Genomic DNA, 24,221 nt, shown 5'->3' on the forward strand with positions numbered 1-24,221 from the left:
TTTCTCCCTTTCTTTATCATTTTCTTTATTCTCTCTCCTTCCTTCCTTCCTTCCTTCCTTCCTTCCTTCCTTCCTTCCTTCCTTCCTTCCTTCCCTCCCTCCCTCCCTCCCTCCCTCCCTCCCTCCCTCTTTCTCTCTTGAATTTACTTATTTTTATGTATGTTGAGTACGCTGTTGTTGTCTTCAGATACACCAGAAGAGGGCATCGGATCTCATTACAGATGGTTGTGAGCCACCCTGTGGTTGCTGGGAATTGAACCCAGGACCTCTGTAAGAGCAGTCAGTGCTCTTAACTGCGGAGCCATCTCTCCAGCTTGTATTTAAGATTTCTTGATGTCTTTTATGGCTTATAGTTTGTCTTTTTTAGCAGTGAGTAATGTTCTGTATTGTCTGATTATATCTTATATCATAATTAATTTTTCCAGGTAGCTACTGAAGTACATCTTTTATTTTTTATTTTTATTTATTTATTTATTTTTTTTTTCAAGACAGGTTTTCTCTGTAGCCCTAGCTGTCTTGGAACTTACTCTGTAGACCAGGCTAGGCTGGCTTTGAACTCAGAAATCCGCCTGCCTCTGCCTTCCAAGTGCTGGGATTAAAGGCATGTGCCACCACTGCCCGGCGAAGTACATCTTTATTGTTGGCAAGTTTTAGCAATCATAAATAAAACTAATACTAACTTTTGTACTTATGATCATTAGGGAAATTGCTGTATAGTATTTTGTTTTCTGTGTGCCTTTATTCAGTTTTTGGTCAATTTGACACAAGCCAGTGTCATCTAAGAAGAAACGTAAATTGGGAAAGTGCCTCCAATAGTTTGGCCTGTAAGTCTGTGGGGACTTTTTTTTTTCTTGGTTAGTGATTGTTGTATAAGAGCCCAGGTACCATTCCTGAAGAGGTCTTTGGGTGTATAAGAAAACAAACTGGGAGTTAAAGAGATGGCTCAGTGGTTAAGAGCACTGGGTGCTCTTTCAGAAGACCTAAATTTAGTTCCCCACACCACATTACAGCTCAAAACTATCTGTAAGTCCAGTTCCAGCAGAAGTATACTTTAGTGGTGGTTGAGTTATGTAAATCATCTCATGTCTCTTTTTTTAACTATATCAGAAGTCACTGAAGATGTATTCATGATTTTATCCTTTTAGATTTTGTTCTATGCTTGAATCAACGAGTGATGGTCTTTTCATTTCAACGCATTATTTTTAATTAAATTCCTACCTTAACAGTCCATCCTTTTTCAGAGCTATTCTTCTATAGCTTATCATAACGTTTTTTATTAATGCTCACTGGAGGTATAGTTTAGTGGAAGAATGCCTTGTGTTTGATCTCCAGTACTGGCAGTACTGATAGTCTTTGTTAGATCTAGTAACAAATCAAGTAAAAGAAATAAAAAGAGACAAAATAAGTCACATTGCCCAGTTTTCTAACAAATGATTTTCCTAACAAATCCACCAAAAGTATGTATTTCTGATGAACAAATTCAGTAAAGTGGTTCAAGTAAAAATCCCCACGTAACTCTTGAAGCTCTCACCTTTCTTACTCTCTAGCCCTCCTTAGCCCCCCTTCTCTCTTTCCTACCCCCCAACCTCCCACGTGGCCATGGTCAGCCCCTCTCTTTTTCTACCTTCTCTCCTTCCCCCTGCCTTTCTACAATAAAGCTCTAAAACCTTAAAAAAAATCCCCATGAAAAAATATGTAGAATTTCTCTGTATTAACAAGGAACTTCTGAGAAATCAAGGGAACACTATTATTTCAAGTAACTGCAGAATACTTTTTATCCACGGAAATGAATGATCTGTACATAGAGAACCATTAAATACAAAGAAGACAAATAAAAGGAAAGACATATGTTTCGGGATTGGGAGTCTTGCTATTATTATTACTATTAAAGTGTTTATTTTTGTCTAAGGTAATCTAAAGTAATCCCTCCTAAAATGCCTACATCTAGCAGGCTTAGTGCGGTGTTCCTGTACTCCATTGTCTCAGATCTGTTCTTGGCAGTGTTTTAAATAATAATAAGTCAACTAATTTTATGTGTGTGAATGTTTCCTTGCATATATGTCTGCACAATTTGTGGGTGTGGTGTCCTTGGAGGCCAGAAGACAGTGTCAGATGTCCTCAAACTAGAGTTACAGCGAACTGCCTTATGGGTGCAGGGAATCAATCCCAGGTGTTGTTGAAGAGCATCCTGTGCTCTTAACCATTGAATCACCCCTCTACCTCCTCAGGCATAATTTTTATAGGTGTAAGAAAAAACAGGCAAAATTCTTCCCCAACCTGTACAGTCCAATTATTAGTGAATCTTTTTTTTTTAACTCTACCATATTACTGAATCTTAATGGTATCAATTAGCATAGGTCCTAGCACATATTGATAAGTTGATTAAAAAATGGAGAAGTTCTGTCATTAAAGATCTTTTATGAATGTAATGTGTATGTACTGATAGGTTAGGGTCTTGATGAATGCAAATTTTCTAGTTTTAGTTGCTTTTCTCGTTACTACAAAGAAATATCTCACAAGCAGCATGAGGAGGAGAGGATTTATACTGACTCACTGTTTTAGGTGGTGCACAGTCCGTACTGACAGGGAAGTCATGGCTGTGACATGGTATATATCTCTCTGACTTAGAAAGCAGATAGAGGGGGAGGGAGTGGTACTGCTGCCTTAAAACTCTCATACCCTCTCCTCCACCATGACCCATTTCCATAAGTGTGAGACTCCTTCAATTAAAGATTCCATAACTTCTCAAAATGTTGTCACCAGCTTGGGATCGATGCACAGCTAGCCTGTGAGGGAAATTTTTGTAACTTTAGCCTTGTTTGGATATTAGCTACAAATCAGTTTATCCTTGCATTCGTAAATGTTTTCATTTGGTGACCTTGGGTTCATATATTACATTTTTAATTAATTAAATGGCAATTCTAGAAGTTTTCTTTTCATAGGTTTGGGAAAACTAAGAATTGTGTAATTATGTGCTTTTTATCACAGTTGCTATTATATGATTCTATAAAATAGAAATAATTAGTAAATAATTTGGCTAAAATCTTCAGGTATTAATTTATTTAAAATTTCTAGAAAAGTATATGATGTATTCCAGTCATTTTTGTGCTACCAAAAAAAGCCATAATTTTAGCTGTTTTAAAAATGTTAAAGTAGGATATTATACCTTAACAGGTAGAATTTTTTAGAGACTAAATTTATAAGTGTAGTTTTGCCAATAGTTCAAAAGATATTTTCTTTTTTGCTTTTACCATGTTAGGCAGCAAGACCAGGGCCTTGATGTGTTCTTGGCAAGTGTTCTGCTACTAAATTACACACAGTAGCTTTAAGATATTTTTTGTATTGTAATGCAGCTCACATTGTGAGTAAAATCACTGCCAGTGAGACTTAAGATTAAAAAAAAATTAATCCAAAACTTTTATAATTTGTATTACTATAGACTAACTTGTTTTTTTGAGACAGGGTTTCTCTGTATAGCCTTGGCTGTCCTGGAATTCACTCTGTAGACCAGGCTGGCCTCGAACTCAGAAATTGGCCTGCCTCTGCCTCCCAAGTGCTTGGGTTAAAGGCTGAAGCCACCACTGCCCAGCAATTTTCTTTTTTTAAATTGGATATTTTATTTGTTTACATTTCAAATGTTATCCTCTTTCCTGGTTTCCCCTCTTCAAATACCCTATCCCATCCCCCCTTACCCTGCTTCTATGAGGGTGCTCTCCCACCCACCCACCTACTCCTGCCTCACTACCCTAGCATTCCTCTACACTGGGGCATCAAGCCTTCACAGGAACAAAGGGCCTCCCCTCCCATTGATGCCAGATAAGGCCCCTTCAGCTCCTTCAGTCCTTCTCCTGTCTCCTCCATTGGGGTCCCTATCCTCAGTCAGATGGTTGGCTGTGAGCATCTGCATCTGTATTGGTCAGAACCTGGCATAGCCTCTCAGGAGACAGGTTTTGTGTCTGCATGTGGGATGGATTTCCAGATGGGGCAGTCTCTGAATGGGCTTTCCTTCAGTCTCTATTCCACTCTATGTTCCTGTATTTCCTTTGTGACAGGAGCAATTCTGGGCTAAACTTTTGGAGATGGATGGGTGGCCCCATCCCTCAACTGAGGGGCCATGCCTAGCCTTTGGATATGGTCTCCCTCCCCCTTTTGGGGTATTTCAGCAAGTGTCATCCCCATGGGGTCCTGAGAGGCTCTTGCTTTTTTGGCATTTGGGACTTTCTGGTTGCTACCCCCAGTTCCTCATCCCCCATTGCTACACACCTCTGTTCAATTTCCTGACCCTCTGTACATCTCCTCCATCTCTTCCCATACCTGATTCTGCCCCTTTCCCCCTCCCCCTCCTCTCTTCCTCTCAAGTCCCTCCCACTCTCTATTTGATTATATTGTTCCCCCTTCCAAGTAGGACAGAAGCATCCATTCTTTGGCCTTTCTTCCTCTTGAGCTTCAGGTGGTCTGGGAGATGTATCTTGGGTGAGTGCATACCGTGTGTGTTCTTTTGTGATTGAGTTACCACACTCAGGATATTTTCTAGATCGATCCATTTGTCTGCAAATTTCATGAATTTTGAACTTTAATTTTTTTTAAGTCTTGATACCTTATGTTCAAGCAGATTTTGTAGAAAAATAATAGAGCTTCTCTAGTTAATAAAAGCCACAGTTCTTTTTAATTACTTTTTACTAGCTTAAACAGTCTGCCTGGGAACTAACGATGCAGAGCTCTAGAACTCTCTGTTAGAAGCATTTTGTATGGGTTTGTCATCTCAGGTCTCACATACTCATTTGGAGGAGTTTGAATTAGAGGCCAGCCTGGGAACGCAGAAAATTTGAGTTTTAAAGTAACAGACAGACTCTGATAGTTGTTAATTTTCTCCTTTTCAACTTTTCTCCTTTGGTCATAAATGTATTCATGTATGTCTGAACATTTGAGTGCTGGTATATTTGTCTCTGTGTGGAGACTAGAAGTTGGTATTGGATATATTCCTCAGTTGCTCTCTACCTTATTTATTTATTTATTTATTTATTTATTTATTTATTTATTATTTTGCTGGAGTTAACTAATTCACCTACTTGGGTTCTTCCTCTGTAGTGCTAGGTAGGGATTATAGGCATGCATTACCTTGCTATTTACATGGGCAATAGAGAGCTGAACTAAGGCACTTTACTAGCTGAGACTCTTCCCTATCCTCATTAAATTTCTTTAATGACTGCAGAATGTTATATCTGTGACAGCCATGGAAGAGTTCTGTTTAGATCTCCCTTGAAAAACCTGTACCTTCAGGACAGCTTTAGCTGAGACTCCCTTCAGATTTGCTGCATCATTCTGACCAAGCCATGTATTCCCTGGGTAGCTTCTTTTCACTTACTGAGCATAGCATTAGCCATTTCTGCCTAACCTGGGACTTCTTTTTGGGCAGTCCAGAATGAGTTCCCTGTAAAATGGTAGTTGAGGACTGTACTAGTTTGAGGCTGTTCTTACTTAATTCTCCCTTTTTATTGCTGTACTTTTTATAGCTGACTGGCCTAGTCACAACCTTAAATTGTTTTGTTTGTTTATTCTCTTGTTGTTTTTCTTCTCATTCTTCCATAAACACTTCTCATGATATTTCTTTTACATACATAGCTTCGGTCTTGATTCTGTTTCCCAGAAATCATGAATCAACACACATTTTTTTAAAAATTAAAATTTTAAGTTCTATAGTCAACATGTTTTTAAAAAAGAACATAGAAATGTAAAAAACAAGGACAGTAATCACCCTTCTCCAAGACTACAGAAAAGCTATTTAGAAATCCTTATTAGTAAACATTTGACATTATTTCACCTGTCTCCTAATTTTCGAGCCTTTTAGGTAGTGTCTATTACTCTTTAAGTGCTGAAATATAGGGAATTGGTACATTTACCATTCTTTAACTGTTCCCTCATTTTGTCACTTGTTCACATTAGTTATCTGTTTGTGAAGGCTTATGTTTATAATTAGTTACATATTATATAACTATGTATAATTTATACTATGCTTTGAATAATTCTTTGAAAAATCAGTAATTGCTATTATAATTGTATAAATATAAATAAGCCCAGAACCAAGTAATTTGTTGAAACTTTGTAGAAGGAATGTAGTGCCTTCTGTTTTAGGTCTGTCAGGGAAATTGTCTTTTTCTAGGTGTTCGGCTTTCTGCACCCTATGCTATTACTCCTGTTGTCTTATCAGTGCTTAAGAGCTGATTTAGGTTTATTTATTTATTACAAGCTATATTTAGGTTTGAATGCCAGCAGCAACAGTCACTGACAGGGAGCTGGGCATGGTGTTAAATGCCCATAATCCCGGTACTTGAATAGTGGAGGGAGGAGGTTTAGGAGTTGAACACTACTCTTTTCCCTATTGTGAGTTCCAGGACCCATTTTATATGAAGTGTGTATGGATCGCAGAACTTCTTAGCCCTGTGGTAAGCAGCATTGGCACCTTTATTTTTTTGTCCCCGCTGCTGCTACTTTGTATGTACTGAATCACATTGGCAGAAAATTTTAAGACAAGCAAGGAAACACAAGAAAAAGAAAAGACTCCCAATGTAAGTGACAAAAATCAGTTACTGGTCATGCAATCTTAGGCAAATTAAAATCTTTAATTTTTGTGACTCAGCTGTTTTTATGCTAGGTTTTATAGATACTGTTACAAAGAACCATAAATGGAGTAATTTAAAAATGTCTATTTATGCTGGGCAATGGTGGTCCAGGACTTTCATCCCAGCACTTGGGAGGCAAAGGCAGATCTTGAGTTCAAGGTCAGCCTGGTTTATAGAGTGAGTTCTAGGACAGATAGGGCTACACAGAAACCCTGTCTTGAAGAGTGTGTTTGGTACAGAACAAAACTGTCAGTTTATATCTCGTCTTGTCCATTGATCTTTTCTTAGCATCCAGGAAGGTCTAAAAGGAGTTAGCTCCTTTAGGAGGCTCTAGAGGTATCAGATTCCTTAACCACTCAGATTGTTGGCAGAAATGATTTCTGTGTGCCTAAATATTCCTGAGGTTCTCTTTCCTTGTTGGATGTTGGTCTGGGGAGAAGAGAGATTGCTCAGTTCCTAAGGCTACCTGCTGCTTTCGTGTATGGCTCCTTTCATCTCAGAGCAGTAAAGGGCAAGGTTCCTCTAAAGCTTCAAGTTTTTCATGTGCTTTTTCCTCCTGCATCTCTTTGATTTATTTGCTTATTTCCTTTTCTCTTCAGGGCCAGTGTGATTGATTATATTGGTTACAAAGATGATTTTCCTATTTTGATGTGTGTTGATCTTTTGCCATGTACTTTAATACATAACAGTAGCACAGGGGCAAAAGATAAAGTGCCAAGTGCATCCTGAGAGGTTCTGAGATCTATATGTTTCATAGACAGCATGAGTCTACCTTGTCCCAAGGTCCCTGTAGTCTTTTTTTTTTTTTTTTTTGAGACAGGAACTCCCTTTGTAGACCAGGCTGGCCTCGAACTCAGAAATCCGCCTGCCTCTGCCTCCCGAGTGCTGGGATTAAAGGCGTGCGCCACCACGCCCGGCGGTCCCTGTAGTTCTTATGACAACCCAAAGTCTCATCTAAATTACGTAAGTCAGAAGTTTTAAATCTTATCTAAATATTTAAGTGAAATACGGGTGATGTTTTTTTAAGTATGAACCTGTGGAACAAAGAAAACAAGCTAACTTTTCACAAAATACAGAACGGGGACAGATGCAGACATGGTTCAAAAAGGAAGGGCAAAAGGAATTATTAGTTCTAAGTAGTTTAGGAATCCAGCTGGAGAAACTCCACAAATTCCATGACTTAGGAGTAATCCTTTGTGATTTGCAGCTTTCCTCTAAATTCTCTTAACCATTTGCATGTTCTAAAGTATGGGTAATAGTATTTGCTTCTTAGGATTGTTGGGGTATATAAGGCGAATTAGTAAGGCCATGTTTGACAGATAGTAAGCATTAAATAGCTTTATTATTAGCATCATTATTCATAACACCTGTCTGCCTGCCTGTCCGTCTGTATGTACATTTCTCTGTATCTACTTTTAAAAGAGAAATATCAGCTATTTTATTTAGTTTTTATGTAGTCTTTATAGATAAAGTAGTTTCTCCTTTTTGGGGGATTTGTGTTTAGTGGTTTTTTGTTGTTGTTGTTTTTTATTTGTTTTACCTTTGTGTAAAACTAAATAGTATCTTGTTCTTTCAAAACCAGTCTAGGAAATTGGCATACTAACCAAGTCAGCCAAAGGAAGAAATGAAAGTATGATATAGAGCAGTGGTTGTTAGTTTGCTAGGGTTAGGTTATAGATTGGAAGCCATGTTTATTTATTCACATAAGCTTCATGGAGAGTAGCTAAGGATAAAGAATATAGAGTCAGACTGACTTTGAACAACTAAGTGAGATATTAGGTAAGTTTATTTTCTGTTCCCCAGTTTTGCCACCAGTAGAATGAGATGGTAGTGTGTATACTTATGCCATTGGGATATGCCAATTAATGTGTGTAATTTGGTAGGGATCAAAAGATAATAGTATCAATACTGTTTTAGGCTTTGAGTTTAATGTTTTCTCATATCCCAAATTTATGTAAATTCAGGGTATAGAAAGATGAAATAGAAGGGAAGTTTTTATACTGAGAGACCCCTCTCCCCACCACTATTTTTCACAATTTAGAGTCAGAATAACCTTTGAGACAGGAATTTTCAAGGACATTAATACGTAGTTCATTAATATGCTTCAGTGAATGGGCCTTTTCAGGTTGTTATAAGATGCTGGGAACCAAACTAGGCTTTTCTATAGTAGCTTATTGCTAGATTTCTTTTTTAACAGTTAGTTATATAAAAGTTTCTTATTATGGGTGCTTTCTGGATCTGTCTGATGTATAAATAATGACATGAGACTTCTGTTATAGTTCATAGCTTAGGCTTTTTGTTGGGGCTGTCTTCCAAATACCATTTTAACTTTGCCCAACTCTTCTAGCCTATGACCCACCATGTAGTATCTCTCTGCTCCGGAGTGGTCTGTGTCTGTCTCCTCCATGTTCTCCTCTGAATTTAAGTTTACTTTATTCTGACTTAAACGATCCTCTAATTTCTGTTGTATCAGTTACAACCTAGCATTCCATCTCTATGTCCTCTTACTGGAAGTTCTGCCCTCCTCCTCCTTGCCCCAGCTATTGGCTGTTAATTCTTTATTACAACCAGTCAGTAGTGAGACAACCTCTGATACAGTCCTAGATTGCCTTTATGCATGTGAGGATGGACTAATGTTAACAAAATAGAGAACTGGCTATTGTCCATAGAAATGACAGTGATGAGAATCTTGCCAACACTGAGCTCTTTGATGGTACTGAACGAACAATTAAAAATAGAGACGCACCTTCATACAATTTGAGGAAGGTCACTCCAACAGTTTCTCTTTGTCATCTTCATTATACCCCGTTCCTAAACTTCTGCTTTAGTAATTACAGTAGTCTCTAGCTGTTAATCCATTCTTTGAAGTTTTTGAGAATTTAAAGGTATAGTAATTATATGTAAATAGAATCTTCTGTCACATTTACGTTTCTGGAGCTTGTTAATAAAATGTTCTTTATCTAAATTATCTTGTTGGGAGCACCTCCCCTAACATGGTGAGCAATACCATGAATTTATGCATTCTGTTTACTTGAACTATAGAAAAATTGCTTTTTGAGGCTAAGTTTTTTTTTTTTTTTTTTTTTTTTTTTGGTTTTTTTGTTTTTTCGAGACAGGGTCAGGCTGGCCTCTAACTCAGAAATCTGCCTGCCTCTGCCTCCCAAGTGCTGGAATTAAAGGCATGTGCTACCACGCCTGGCTGAGGCTAAGTTTTTAAATTGTGGACATTCACAAACTATTTCGTTGGCGCTGTTTTGCAAAGAACAGGTTATGTTTTGGATGATTCATATCCCTAGCATTTCAAACATTATTCAAAGAATAAAGTTTTTTGTTACAGAGCTGAATAGTGACTGCTGATAAATCCTAGCTAGCCGTACATCTTTTTTTTTTTTTAAATCAGGAATTTATGGGAAGAGATCTCAATTATCAATGAATTACAAAAATATTTCTTTTAAATAGTGCAATGTCTTGTGGTATTCACATTGACCAAATATTGAAAAACATTTTGGTAAACCACATTTAGGCCAACTTTTTCATTAATATGGCTTCATGACAGTTTGACAGTATATTGCGGCATGTGTTCATTATCCTTGATGTTTCATTTGCTAAAAATAGTCCTAAAAATTGCTTAAAGCAGTTTTGTTCTTTAAAAAGCATAGTGTTCAACTGTCACTCTTATTAATTATAGGCTTCATTTTGAAACATAAATCACAATAGAATTTTAGGTCAAGTGTATCAAATGTCCCTTTTGTTAAGAGATTGTTGCCTTTTTAAGGTAGTTTCTCTTTCATTTGGATAATGTGCTGTGTTGAGCTTTGGTTGTTAATTGATAGATGTGGTATCCTCTCTGTGAGAGCTTTTAAAATGCATAACACGTATTTCAGAAAGCAGCTGTTGCTATGGCAACTCTCGGGTCACTTGCAGCTCAGCTTACATGATTGGCTGTTAATGGAGCCTAATATGCTTGAGAAGAGAATTGAGCAAATGAAAGAGGGTTTGAAGGAATCCTCTTAAACCACTTGAAGTTTAACAAAATAGCACTCAGAAATTTAACACTTATATTACTGTTACTCAGTTTTGTATGAGTGGTTTTATGAGTAATGACAAGTTCTGAAAAATAATTTTTATAAACTCTTTAAGAATGTTGGAATCTTGTTACTATTTTCCCTCACACACTGTTGTTTAAAGAAACACAGCTGTCAGTCATGCTCTGCGCTCTACACTCGAACCTCAGAGGAGTTAATTGAATTGAGGCATGAGAAGGTTGTAAATTGTGTGGGGCCAGAACAAATAGTAAAACCAGGAATAGTGTCTACATTAGTGTAGTTATGTGAATTAGGTTAGAGTCACTTTTTATTTAGATTCTTAAGGTAGTTCCATGCCTCTTTTATGGGTGTGTTTGAATGGTATAGGAAGAGATGGTGCAGTGTACTTTGGATTTTGAGGTTGATAACAGTAAACACAATTAAGCATAAGAATTTCTAGAAATCCTGTCAAGCTGGCTCAGTGGGCAAAGGCTCTTGCCACCAAAACTGATAACCTGAATTCAACCCCTGAGACCACCATGGTGGAGGAATAGTCCTTATTCCTACAAGTTGTTCTGTAACCCCCTCCAAGTGCATCATGGCATGGAGTGTGTGCACTTGCACTCCCCTCCTCCAGATGTAGTGAACAGTTTAAAAAGAACTGGCATAATAAAAATGAACCATGTAGAATGGCACCAGTAATGTCAACCTTGTTAAATGACAGTTTTTATCTGTGTCCACCTACTATCACTTCTATAATTATGGTATTAATAATAGAGTGTCTTGCCGGGCAGTGGTGGCACACACCTTTAATCCCAGCACTTGGGAGGCAGAGGCAGGTGGATTTCTTGAGTTCAAGGCCAGCCTGGTCTACAAAGTGAGTTCCAGGATAGCCAGGGTCTCTTTATTTTAGCAATTAGATAATAGTATATGTAATTAAAATTAGGTTGTTTTTCAGGTGATGTTTGGAGAATAATAACATCTCTTCAGAAATTATTTTATTTTGTAAAAGTGGTTTGGTTGTCTTGAGCAGAAGGTATTGGAAATAGAACTAAAATATGGGACTTATTATATCTGTTTCTACCTCTAGAGCTTTAAAAAATTGATTATACATATAGACCGAGACATTGAGAGACAGAGTCAGGAGGATTGTGAGCTTGAGTCAAGTCTGATCTACATAACAAGACCCTGGGCTTGGGAATGTAATGTGGTAGTACATGTCTAAAATGAACAAGACCTTGTGGCTTCCCCAGCATAAAAAACAAAAGATTATGGTGTAGTGCTTAAACTGATGCACCAGATTTTACTCTGCTAGTATATTTTGTTATTTGATTTTTGACTTTGTTGTCAGAAATAGCAATAATTACCTTTGATTTATTAAAGAGATATTTAGAAATATTTAGTCATTTTGTTTTTAAATGGTACTGTTCAAGTGATTAAGTGATTCTACATTCTGTTCTACTGAGACAATAATAGAAGTACTAGATTATGTTGTTACCTGATAAAATTAACAGTTCTCTTTGATATTAGGAAAAATAAAGTTCAAGAAGTTAACATTAGTCTTAGAGTGCTATTATTAGTAATATTTTAAAAAGTTTATTCTCTCTCTATATGAGTATACATAGAGTAGATCATTCTTTATATGTGCACTTGTAATTTTCCCTCTATAGGCATTTCAACTTTAATTTTTCATGATCATTCTTTGACTTAATTTAGATTTCTTTTTAGTATACAAAGTAACAGTCTTTTAAAAAGATTTATTTATAATTAAGTAATTAATTTGTTTTCCAAGACAGGGTTTATTTGTGCAACCTTGGCTGTCCTGGAACTCACACTGTAGACCAGGTTGGCCTGGAACTCAGATCCACCTTTCTCTAGGATTAAAGGCATGCACCACAGCTGCTCAGTTTGATTTTACTTTTTAAGTATGTGTCTGTGCATATGAGTGCAGTACAGGTTATAAATGGCCGTTTGATCCTCTGGAGTTTAAGTAGTGAGCTGCCTGATGAACTCTAGTCTTCAAGAGTAGTACACTGTAAGAACATTATTATACTTAACTATTATTAAGCTGTCTCTAGTCACATTTTTTTAACAGTATTATCAAACGTATTAGACCTTCATTGACCCTCTGATCCTCTACTCATTCTTCTCCCCTGAAATTTTCAATGGCATATAAAAATTAAAAAAACCTGTCCAACCCCAGCATTTTCAGATGGCTCAGTGGTCAAGAGTACTGGATGTTCTTCTAGAGGGTCTGTATTTGATTCCTGGTGGCTCACACTGTCTGTAATCCCAGTTCCAGGGTCTCCAGTGCTCTGCTGCCTGTTGTGATATCTAGCATCTGAGTGATGCACAGACATCTATGCAGACAAAGCACTCATATACATTTAAAAAAAAAAGAAAAAATATTTTCAGTAGTAATTTCTGTTTAGTTATTAGATATTAAGTTTTTTTTCTCTACTATCTTAATATAAAATGTTCACTATAGGTGAATGTTTTATTTAGGCTATTATTGTGATAAAACTCCATGACAATAAACAATTTGGTCATTGCTGAGGGAAATCAGGGCAGGAACCTGGAGCTAGGAAATTGATACAGAAGCCAAAGAGGCAACGCTGGGCAGTGGTGGCGCATGCCTTTGATCTTAGCACTTGGGAGGCAGAGGCAGGTGGATTTCTGAGTTTGAGACCAGCCTGGTCTACAGAGTGAATTCCAGGACATCCAGGGCTATATAGAGAAACCATGTCCTGAAAAACAAACAAACAAACAAACGAAGCCAAAGAGGCACGCCACTTACTGACTTGCTCCCAGTAGCTTGTAAAGCCTAGTCTCTTTACACCCAGGGTTCTACCTGCCCAGGGGGTTGCATCACCCACAATGGAGAAGGCCCTTTTATATCAATAACAAATTGAAAGACTTGCCTACAGGCAGTTTTTATGTAGACTTCTCCTCACCTCCCACTTGAGAGTCCCTCTTCCCAGATAACTCTAAACTTGTGTCAAATTGACAAAAAACTAGCCAGGAGAGTGAAAAAATTTAATTTTAAATATATATGTCTGCTCATGGGTCTATCTTTGATTACCTTTATTGCTTTCTTTAATTTTCTTGCTGTACGCACACATCTAAATAGATAAATATCTGCGTAGTCCTTTTGGTGTTGCTCATATTTATATGCTTTTAGGGCTAACTACTTGATACTGGATAATTTGAGGTTAATTCCTGGGGAAGACTCATTTTCCCTCTCTCAGCAATCATTAATTGCTTGTAGTTTTTCATATAGGGAAGGTTGTGAGATGTCCCTTATCTATGTCAGCATGCCAACTAGTGTCCTTATTCAGGTCTTATTTAGGCAATAATGTTGACTTTTTATGGGTGCAGCTTCCCTGTCATTCATATATATATATATATATATGGAGAGAGAGAGACAGAGACAGAGACAGACTATCTCACAGCAGATGTTCTGGTACTCTACCTCTTACAATCTTTTCATTCCCACTTCTGCAATATTCCCTAGGTGTTAGATACAGGGCTCTGTTGTAGGTTATCAATGGGGCCTAGACACCCCATGGTCTGTTGTTCTCTGTGTTTTGACTAGTAATGGTTTCTTGTACTGCAAAAAGAAGCATCTTTGTTGAAGGTTGAAGGCCACACCCATCTGTGGATGCACGGATAAGTATTGATGATACAGAGATTATACTGTTTTTGGGAAAGTGGTTGTAATAGGTTTTTCTCTAGGTTCTACGGCCTCACTAGCCATGGGTAGTTTGCTAGGTCAACCTGGGTCATGACACTTTTGAGGTTACGTATCAGATATCGTGCATATCAGATATTTGCATTATGACTCATAACAGTAGCAGAATTATAGTTATGAAGTAGCAATGAAATAGTTTTATGATTTGGTGTCACCACAACATGAAGAACTGTATTAAAGGGTTGCAGCATACGGCAGATTGAGAAAAACAGGCAGTTTTAGAATGTCAAGCAGAAATTCCTTCCTGTTGAATGGGCCTTACTTCTAATTAGACAGCTGTTATCACTAAGCTAAAAGTGTTACAGTTTCACCTTTGTGGTTAGCATGTTTTGCTGGTCTTTGTCGCTTCTGAGTGTCACAGCTAAGAAGGACTATTGATTGTTTTTTCCCTTGGCAGCTTGCTGGAACCTTCAGTACTATGAAAGATACAGAAGAGGAGACTTAGGATTACGATCCAGCTTAGATCCTCCAAGTCCCGTGTCTTCAGCAGCAGAAACTTACCTTAAAATTCTGGGAGAAAACCAAGGGCAACAGCAACAGTATATTTTTGGGAGGCTTACTTGTCTTCCTCTGACCAACAACATGAAAGGAGGTTTCTTGGTACTGGGAATTTTGCTAGGTAACCTGAGGCTCTTGGAGGGAACTTTATCAACCCCAAGTGATGTCATTTCATTTGATAAGTAAATATGTAATATATACATGCATGCATGCATATTAACACTATACATATTAGATGTAATTTTAACACAACATAATTCCCTGTGATTTTTTTTTTCAGACATCCTCTTGCCTCTGTTGCTCTCCCTCCCACCTTCCTCATTGAGAGCCTCCCTCTCCCCCATTTCCTCCTTCAAAGTACCTGTGTTTGCTACTTCTCTCTCCAGACCTTTAATCCCTGCCTCAGCATACTTCCTCAGTCAATAAAAGTCATTTATTAATTTTGAAAATTATTGCTAGGAACCACAAATAAGAACACACAGTATTTTATTTCTTTCTAATCTTGGGGTACCTCATCAATATATTTTCTGGTTCCACCCACTTACCTGCAAATTTCATGATTTCAGTTTTCTTTTCAGCTGAGTACTATTTCATCATACATATCTACCACATTTTAATTATTCATTAGTCTATTGAAGAACATTTAGTTTTTTCCCAATTTGTAGCTATTGTGAATAGAAGAGTTATGAACATGGCTGAGCCAAGTCTCTGTAGTGTAGGATGTCAAAGCCCTTTCAGCATCTGCACAGTAGTGGTATAGATGGGACATAAAGTAGATTTAGTTTTAACTTTTTGAGATTTCCCCACACTAATATCTACTGTGGCTGTACCAGTTTGTTTGCAATCCCCCCAACAGTAAATGAGAATTACCTTTTCCCTTCATCCTTGATGGCATTTGTCAACAGTTGTTTTCTTGATCTTACCTATTTTGACTGGGATAAAATGGAAATTTTAAATTAGTAGTAATTAGAAATTCTCCGGTTGGTTGGAGTGGAATATTCTTTAGATATTGGGTTTATCTGATTTATAGTGTCATTCATTTTTATTTATTTATTTTGGTCTGGACAACTACAGAAGAAAATGAGGTAGTGAAATTACTCTTACAAAGTTAAACATCTTTAATTCTTGTAGTATGCTTTTTAATATTGAGCTTGCCAGAGTTTGATGTATATGTTTTAGATTATGTTTTCTTTATTAATTATTGTTTCATTGATTGCAAAGATGTGTCCTCCCTGCCCCCTTTTAATCTCTTGATTAGCTTTGTTTTAAAGTTTATTATGATACCAACATCTGCTTGCTTTTGATTTTGGCTTGGAATACTTTTTTCTTTCCTTCTGTTTGCTTTAAAGTGTTGGCTATCTTTAGATCTGAATATTTTGTAGACAGCAGAAAGATGGATTTTGTTTCTTAGTCCATTCTGCTAACCTTTGTCTTTTGATTGGGGAGTTGAGGCCAGTAATATACAGTTAATGGGGCTGGAGAGATGGCTCAGCTATTGAGAGCAATGGCTACTCTTCCAGAGGACCTGGGTTCAATTCTCAGGACTCACAGGGCAGCTTACACTTAATCTGTAACTCCAATTCCACATGACTTAACATCTTCACACAGACATGTAGGGAAAACACCAATGAACACTAAATTAAAATATAGTTATGGAAAAGCATATTGATTGCAGCCATTTATTTATTTATTTAAGCTTTTTGTGTCTTTAAACTCTTGGAATTCTTCGATGAAATTTATGTTGTGTTCTTAAGTTCTGTGTCTTGAAGTTCATTTAGATAATTGTCACTGGGGAACATTTTTATGAGATTGGTAGGTTTTGCATGACTAGGCCTTTCATATTGTTTATGTTTTTATAAGGTGACCTGGGAATGTGGATTTCTTTCATTGGATGTGTGTTTGATGTGACCAAAAAATGCTGCTTCAGTCTAGGCCAGCATAAAGGTTGTGCAGCTGAGGCAAAACCTGAGAATTGTGGATTGCAGTGGCAGAAGAGGTTCTAAGGATTTATCAAGCTGGATACCTGTAACAGATGAGTTTCCTGGGGTGGGCCTGGGTCTGTGCCAGATGTGGTGGCTGCTGTATCTCTGGTAACAAGAAGGACTTCATTTGATAAGCTAAAAGGTGGGGCTGTGGTCTCAATTCTCAATCTGTAGCTTAGAGTAAGTCTTGAATTTGTGATCCTCCTGCCTCAATCTGTAGAGTGCTGGGACTACAGTAATACTACCGGAATGCATTGCCCCAAATTAATCTCTTTTCATTGTCTCTGTAATGTCCTTCATCTAGTTCGGTTGCTAAGGGCTCCCAGGATATACCTCTTAGACACATGACTTCTGTTAACTTGTTAATAGCATCTTGCTGGAGTCCTTTCACAATCCCCACCGTCCCATCACAGTAGCCCTCTCACTGCCTTTATTGCATCTAGGCTTAACCACTCTGGAAAGGGTAGTGAAACAGTAATCTCAGATCCAGCTCGAAAACTGAAGTATTTCGACAAGCCGAACCGAATAGTACTTCAGTTATGATGTTTGGACCTTCTCAAAAAGGTCATTGTGTTATTACCATTAAAAAAAAAAACCACTCTGTCTCTATACTTTTACTCAAGTATTTGTAAAATAGAGCTTCATTATATAAAATGAAGTGTTACAAATGGCTTAAAAAGACATTAAAGGCCTTTAAAAAGTGTTTCTGTAGGTTCTGAATGTGTATGTAACATTTCAGCAGTGTTACTGTCTTGACAGATTACATTCAGGTCTGTATAGACCTAAAGAATTTGTTCATACTACATATGTAATATTTGTTTGTTGTGGTAAATACATATAATTAACTAAAAGCAAGATATAAAGATTAAAAGAATTTCACTGTTTAGAAATAGTCAATTCTATTTTAAATTAAATTTTATTTATTATTTTGGTGGCATATGCTCTTGCCATTGTGTGTTTATAAAAGGACAGTGGAAGTTAGTAGTTCTCTTCTTTACTAAATAGGTCTCAGGAATCAAACTGAGGTTATTTGGTGACAATTTTCTTTACTTGCTTAACAATCTTGTCAGTTTAGTGTCAACCTTTAAAAATGTATTTAATTTTAGACTGTGCTTTGTGTTGTGTTCCTTTAGTCTCAGCATTTGTGAGGCAGAGGCCATCTAGGGCAATACAGTAACACCCTACTTCAAAAGAAAAATAAAGTACAGAAGCATTTTGTATATGCAGGTATGCGCATATCCATGGGAGGATAGAGGAATCAGATAATCTGAGCTGGAATTATAGGTAGTTGTGAGCCATCCAATGTAGCTGTTGGGAGTTAAACTCGGTCTTTGGAAAAACCAATATGTACTCTTAACTGCTGAAGCATCTGTTTAGTCCCAGTTATATTAGCTTTTTATGAAGGCAAATTTTAGACATATTTGTATGGGTGTGTGTGAACTTGTGCATGAGCTTGCGCACATGTGTGTGCATGTGTAAAGGCCAGAGGTCAGTGTTGAGTGTCCCTTTGATTGTTTTCCACCTTACTTTTTTGAGACGGGATCTCTCTCTGTATCTGGCATCCCTTGATCCTGATAGGCTGAATGGTCAGTGAGCTCTGAAGATCTGCTTGTTTCTTTGTCCCCTGTTCCAGCCATGACTCCAGTACCTGCCTTCAATAAGAATGCTGGAGGCTGGAGACTGAAGAGATTACTCAGTTGTTAACAGTATATATTATTTTTACAGAAGACCCAAGTACAGTTTCCTGAACCACATGGGATATAAGTGAAGCTCCAGGGGACTGGACTCTGTGGACACCCATACTCATTGCCAAACCCCCATATATATATAATTAAAAAAAAAAAGGATACTGAGTATGTAAACTGATGTCCTGGTGTTAGTATGGCAGGTACTTCAATGTCTAAGCCATTTCCCCAGCCAGGAAGCATGTTTTTGAGTAAAAGAGCCTATGTAGTTTTATCAGGGTTTAACAATTACAAGCTCACAGCTAATAACTATTTTCCTTATATACTTTTGTCATGTATGAGCTTGAAGCAAATCCATGTCATACTATGAATAAAAGTAGTGGTATATATTAAAGTTGGGAAATACCTCTCCAAAAGCTCATGTGATGAATTCTTGTGTTTGTCAGTGAGAAGGTTGCAGTGTAATTAGCTTATGAAAGAGAGTATTTGATGGTAAGGCTGAGTTGGAGGGGTTGAATTACTGGAGGAAAGCTGCTGTCTTACTTAGGGTTACTAATGCTGTGATGAAACACCATGACCAGAGTAACTTGGGGGAAGAAACAGTTTTTTTGGCTTATGCTTTCAAGTCACTGTTCATCATTGAACGAAGTTAGATCAGGAACTCAAGCAGAGCAGGGACCTGGAGGCAAGAACTAATGGAGAGGCCATGGAGAGCTCTTGACTGGATTGCTCCTCATGACTTTCTCAGACCCCTTATAGAACCTAGAACCACCAGCCCTGGAATGGCCTCACCCACAGGGGACTGGGCCCTCTCCCAGCAATCACTAATTAAGAAAATGCCTTATAGGCTTGCCCATAGCCAGATATTTTGTAGGCATTTTCTGATTTAGACTTCTTCCTCTTAGATGACTTTAGCTTGTGTCAAGTTGACATAAAAGTAGCCAGCACATTGTCTTGAAAGGTGTTCCTGTCCTCAGCCTCTTCCTCATGCTCTCTGTGTTTGCTGTCATGTCCATCCTACCATAGGACCATAAAGAGGGTTAACTATGGACTAGAACCTCAGAAATTGTGAAGCAGAATTTGCTTCTGTAGTAGTTTATATCAGTTTTAAAATTTGTTTTTTCTTAGTCAGGATATCTACATATTAGACCATGATGGCCAAGAATGTATACCCCCTCCTGTTTCAGTCTTTTGAGTGGTAGTATTATAGATATGTGCTACCTTGTCTGGCTTTATCTCAGTTATTGTACCATAGTGATATAAAGCTGAGTAGCATATCTGTTAAAGATAATTTTAGGAAATACTTTCAATAATTCCTTAATGTTTTAAAATATTTTTTTAGAGACTTTCCAGTAGGAATGTTACTGGAGAGGTTGCTTTAAATAGTGAATATGTGTATTTCTTTAGTCAGTAAGAATGAGAAAGGTCAGAGCAAACTATAAGCTGGGTTTTGTTTTTGTTTTTTTTTTGTTTTTTGTTTTTTTGGTTTTTTGTGTGTGTCAAGGGTAGCTGATAGTGCTGTGTTTAGCAAGGGTAGAGCATTGACAGCCTTTATATATTTTAAGGCATCTTCAGTAGTTCTGCCTTTTTAGGGAAGGAGGTAGAGGAGAATGATATAATTAACTCACAGGGGCATGGAATAAGAATAAAATAAGAGGTTACTCCGTTATCTGAAGTCATACTGAAGGCTTGAATATTCAGACTGAAATTTGTAGTGGTATCAGTTTTCAAGGTTCTGATTCTTATAATATTGCACACTAATTGTTAAGGGATAATGTGGGCCTAGTATAGGCTTAGACTTTGACATGATAGGCAATATAGGATGATCAAGGCTAAAAAAGTTAATAAGGGAGTTAAACAGATCATTTATTTGTAGACTTACTAAAAATGATGTGAGAAAGGTATAGATAATAACTGAAGTTAATGTCTGTGTATTTGCATATAGTATATATTCACATTCACATGATAGACACACTGTATAGTTGTAAGAATTGAGACATAAAGGGTTTGATGAATTTACCATTATATATATATATATATAGGTCCTCATTAAACTTAGTTGTGTTAAAGTATAGTTATATACATATGTATTCATTGTACAAGCTCTTATCAGCGAGATCATAGCTGTGTATTTCCTAGTACAGTCATTTTGGACATTTCCTGTTTCCATGAATTTTTATGCTTTCAAAGTTAGTGAGCTTAGTGCTGGGTCCTGCTAGAGAAACAAATAGTTCAGTCTTGATCAGGAGTATGATTGCCTTAGGCAGCTGGCAGACATGGAGCTACAGTGAGTCGAGCTGAAACTATGGTTGACTTGGGAAATTTATACATATACCTTATATAACTTTTCTTCTACACTGAGTTTCAAAACCCATTGGCATTTTGAAAAGCCTTTTATTGGGAGAATATTAACAATGATGTTAACCTTGTCTAAAGATCCCTCTCCTCCCAATTGTAGAGCATATTTAATAGTATATACAGAACTATCATATATATCATTGCAGCTTCATACTGTTGGAGTAGCTTGTCTTTACTTAAGCTACACTGGGCGAATGTTAGTACGTTATATCTTTTAGAACTGTGGGTGGAACCAATAAATTCAGTTTATTACTGGTCTATACAAATTTAAATTACCTAGTAAAATTGAAATAGTTCAATAAAATTGTTTCTAAACTGAGGAGTCATGCCAAGGAGATGACTCAGCAAGTAAAGCCCTTGCCATGGAAATCTGATGACTTGACTTTTATTTCTGGACTTTAGGGTGGAATGAGAGAACTGGCTCCCCAAATTGTCCTTGACCTCCTCACTTGCACATGGCATGCACACAAGTGTGTGAACAGCAGGCATTCTATGTAAAATAAAAGTAATTAAAATCAATAAAATCTCTAAAGTTTATCTAATAATTTCAAGAGTAGTAGGCCTGAGAAGTAACCACGTTGTACTTTTGACATAAGGCTTTGTTGCTAAAGTAAGGTATTACTTGCCTTCTATTGTAAAGAATATTCTGCTTTGTCCATTAAACTTACATGTCCTTCAAAACTCAGCTCAAAATGTCATTTCTTTGGAAAGTGAGACTGTCCTTTTAAAATATCTTATCACCCAGCATTGACATAATTTGCAACCTGAAATTGTTTCATTTATTACTTTTATTGTTTACTCCCATGAATGAGAGGAAATTTGTGAAACCAACACGGTTTTCTAATCTATTTACTATCTTGTTTTAGCACTTATTAAAAAATGCACAAAGGTAACACACATTGCTCAACATTTCTTATGATTTTAAGTAAGTGCTATAGGAATATTATTGCAAAAACATTTGCTGAAGTCTTAACTTTCACCCCTCTATGTGTGACCTTATTTAGAAGTACAATATTTGCTGTTATACGCCAGTTAATTAACATAAGATGGTAGTTCATTAATCCCAAATCTCTATAATTGCTGACCTTTTATGAAGCAGAAACAGTGGTACCATGTTAATACATAGGTACCCTTTTCACAGAAATTTCTGGTGTGTGTGTGTTTATGTTACATGTCCAAGCCTTCAGAGACCAGAAAATGTTGGATTCTTTGCAGCTGGTGTCACAAATGGTTGTGAGCTGCCCAAAATGGGTACTGGTACTTAAAAACCGACGTGTCTGTATAGCTCTGTATTTTTTCTTTTAATATGATAATGGTTGTTTATGCACTTTTGAAGTAATTTCTATATGAAAATTTAGGACTATATGTAATTATTTATTTTGATGAGGGCTATCTTCCATTTTCCTGAGTGTGGCGAATATGCATGTGCATGCATGCTTTTGTTGTTTGTCTTGGTGTAGGTGGCTGTAGATGCCCAGGTTGATGATATCAAGAATTAACTTCCATGGCTCCTTCACTTTATTCATTGAGGCAAGGTCTCTCAGCTCTCCTGGACATGGCCACCCTTTCTAGTCAGCTGGCTCCGGGGATCTTCTGTTTAAAACTTTCAAGACTGGAATTCCAGGCATGCTATCACTTAAACACCAGACATTTATAGAAGGTTCTAGGGATCCAAATTAATATTTGTGCTTGAACACTAAGCTATATCAGTTAACCCTGAGGGCAATTAAAAACAAGTTTTCTCTTTTGTTAGAATCTCTGTAAGAGTAGATATCTGTTTTAGTTCAAGAACATAATGGAATATTTTTATATTTTCCATGTATAAGCATTACATTTGATGGTAGGTTTTCTTAATTAGGCTGTTAAATTGCCAAACAGTTTTGATGTATGAGTAGGTAGATCTGTTAGTAAAATAATTAAAAGGAAATACTATTTCCTAACGCCCACTCCCACCCCCAGTCTTCAGAGATATTTAGTGGTGATTTTGGAATTTTTAAAAACCACAGCAAAATACTTTTATTAAAGTGTAGGGAAACATTCTTGCAATTTTGATGGGCAAACCTGTTGGTTTTTATTTGCAAACATTTTTCATGTATGCAATATAGGGTGTTACAGTGTAAAAGAAGTTAGTATCTTGGGGTTTTATTTTTATTGTTTGACAGGCTGTTGATTTTTTTTCTCATTGATCTTTTATTTAGAACAGTCTACTTAATCTGGTGTGGAGAATTTTCTAACCTTTCCTCTTCCATTTTGATGGATCTCTGTCTCAGCCCTTGTTTATGCCCTGTGAAAACCCTCCTTGATCTTTGTCATTGCTTTAGCTAGTCACAATCACTGAGAAGGAATCTCTCAATAGTCCTTTATTTCATTGAGTACTTTCCTTACACACACATGCAGTATGCTTATGGGGCATTCTGTTTTGATGCATATATTACCAAATCAGGGTAATTAACAGATCCATCGCCTCAAGCATTTATAGTTTTATTATGGTGATAACATTGAAAATTATTCAAGATGTTTTAACATTTTCAGTACATTACCATTAACTAGACTTACCCTACCTTGCATGGTGTATGCATACCACATTTTCTATATTGATACTTCTATTTATAGACAATTAGGTCAACCGAGTTTCGATATCTTTTTGGCGCACTGACTTTTCTTTCTCTTGGATATATACTCAGTGGGATGACTAGACGGTGTAATAGTTTGGTTATTCTGGTGTGTGTGTTACAGTTTTCCATTGCTAGACTAATTTACAGCTGCATCATTTTCTTTCTCCATATCCTTGCCAGCATGAATTCCTTTTATCTTTTTTTGATAGCTAGTATCATTAAAATAAGCTGTGGTAGTTTTGATTCACATTTCTTTCATGAGTAGCACACTTAGTTATTTTAATCAGATGTTTAAGAAATTTTATTTATGATAATTATAACAGTGAATAAGATAGAAAAAAATTACCTGTCCATAGGAAGTTAATTATTTTATTATTAAGAAAAAAAAGACATTTGTGAAAAAGGAAGATGCATTGCATAAATCTTAAGATCTACAAAGATCTTAAAACAACTGCTGTTTTAACTGTCATTTTCTACCTCTAATCAGTTAAAAAAAAATCCCTCCCTCCGTCCCTCTGTCCGTCCGTCCATTCTTCCTTCCCTTTTCTGGTTTTTCAAGACAGTGTTTCTCATGTATCCTTGGCTCTCCTGGAATTTACTCTGTAGACCAGGCTGGTATAGAACTCAGAGATCCACATTTTCTGTATCCATTCCTCTGTTGAGGGGCATCTGGGTTCTTTCCAGCTT

General features: G+C 36.9%; 1 protein-coding gene across 5 annotated transcripts in view; it reads left to right on the forward strand.

The window, feature by feature from the left end:
• The window catches only part of Stag1 (stromal antigen 1), a 315,222-nt gene that overhangs the window by 33,641 nt on the left and 257,360 nt on the right, over positions 1–24,221 (forward strand). Inside the window, exon 1 of one of the 5 annotated variants that reach the window (XM_029481815.1) lies at positions 14,759–15,015. The exons of the other annotated variants lie outside the window; for them this stretch is intronic. The gene's annotated coding sequence lies outside the window, so the exon portion shown is untranslated. Of the gene's footprint in view, positions 1–14,758; positions 15,016–24,221 lie in introns of those variants that run through there. 5 annotated transcript variants of the gene reach the window in all.

The sequence above is a fragment of the Mus caroli genome, chromosome 9 (genome assembly GCF_900094665.2).
Source record: "Mus caroli chromosome 9, CAROLI_EIJ_v1.1, whole genome shotgun sequence".
Taxonomy (NCBI): Eukaryota; Metazoa; Chordata; class Mammalia; order Rodentia; family Muridae; genus Mus; species Mus caroli.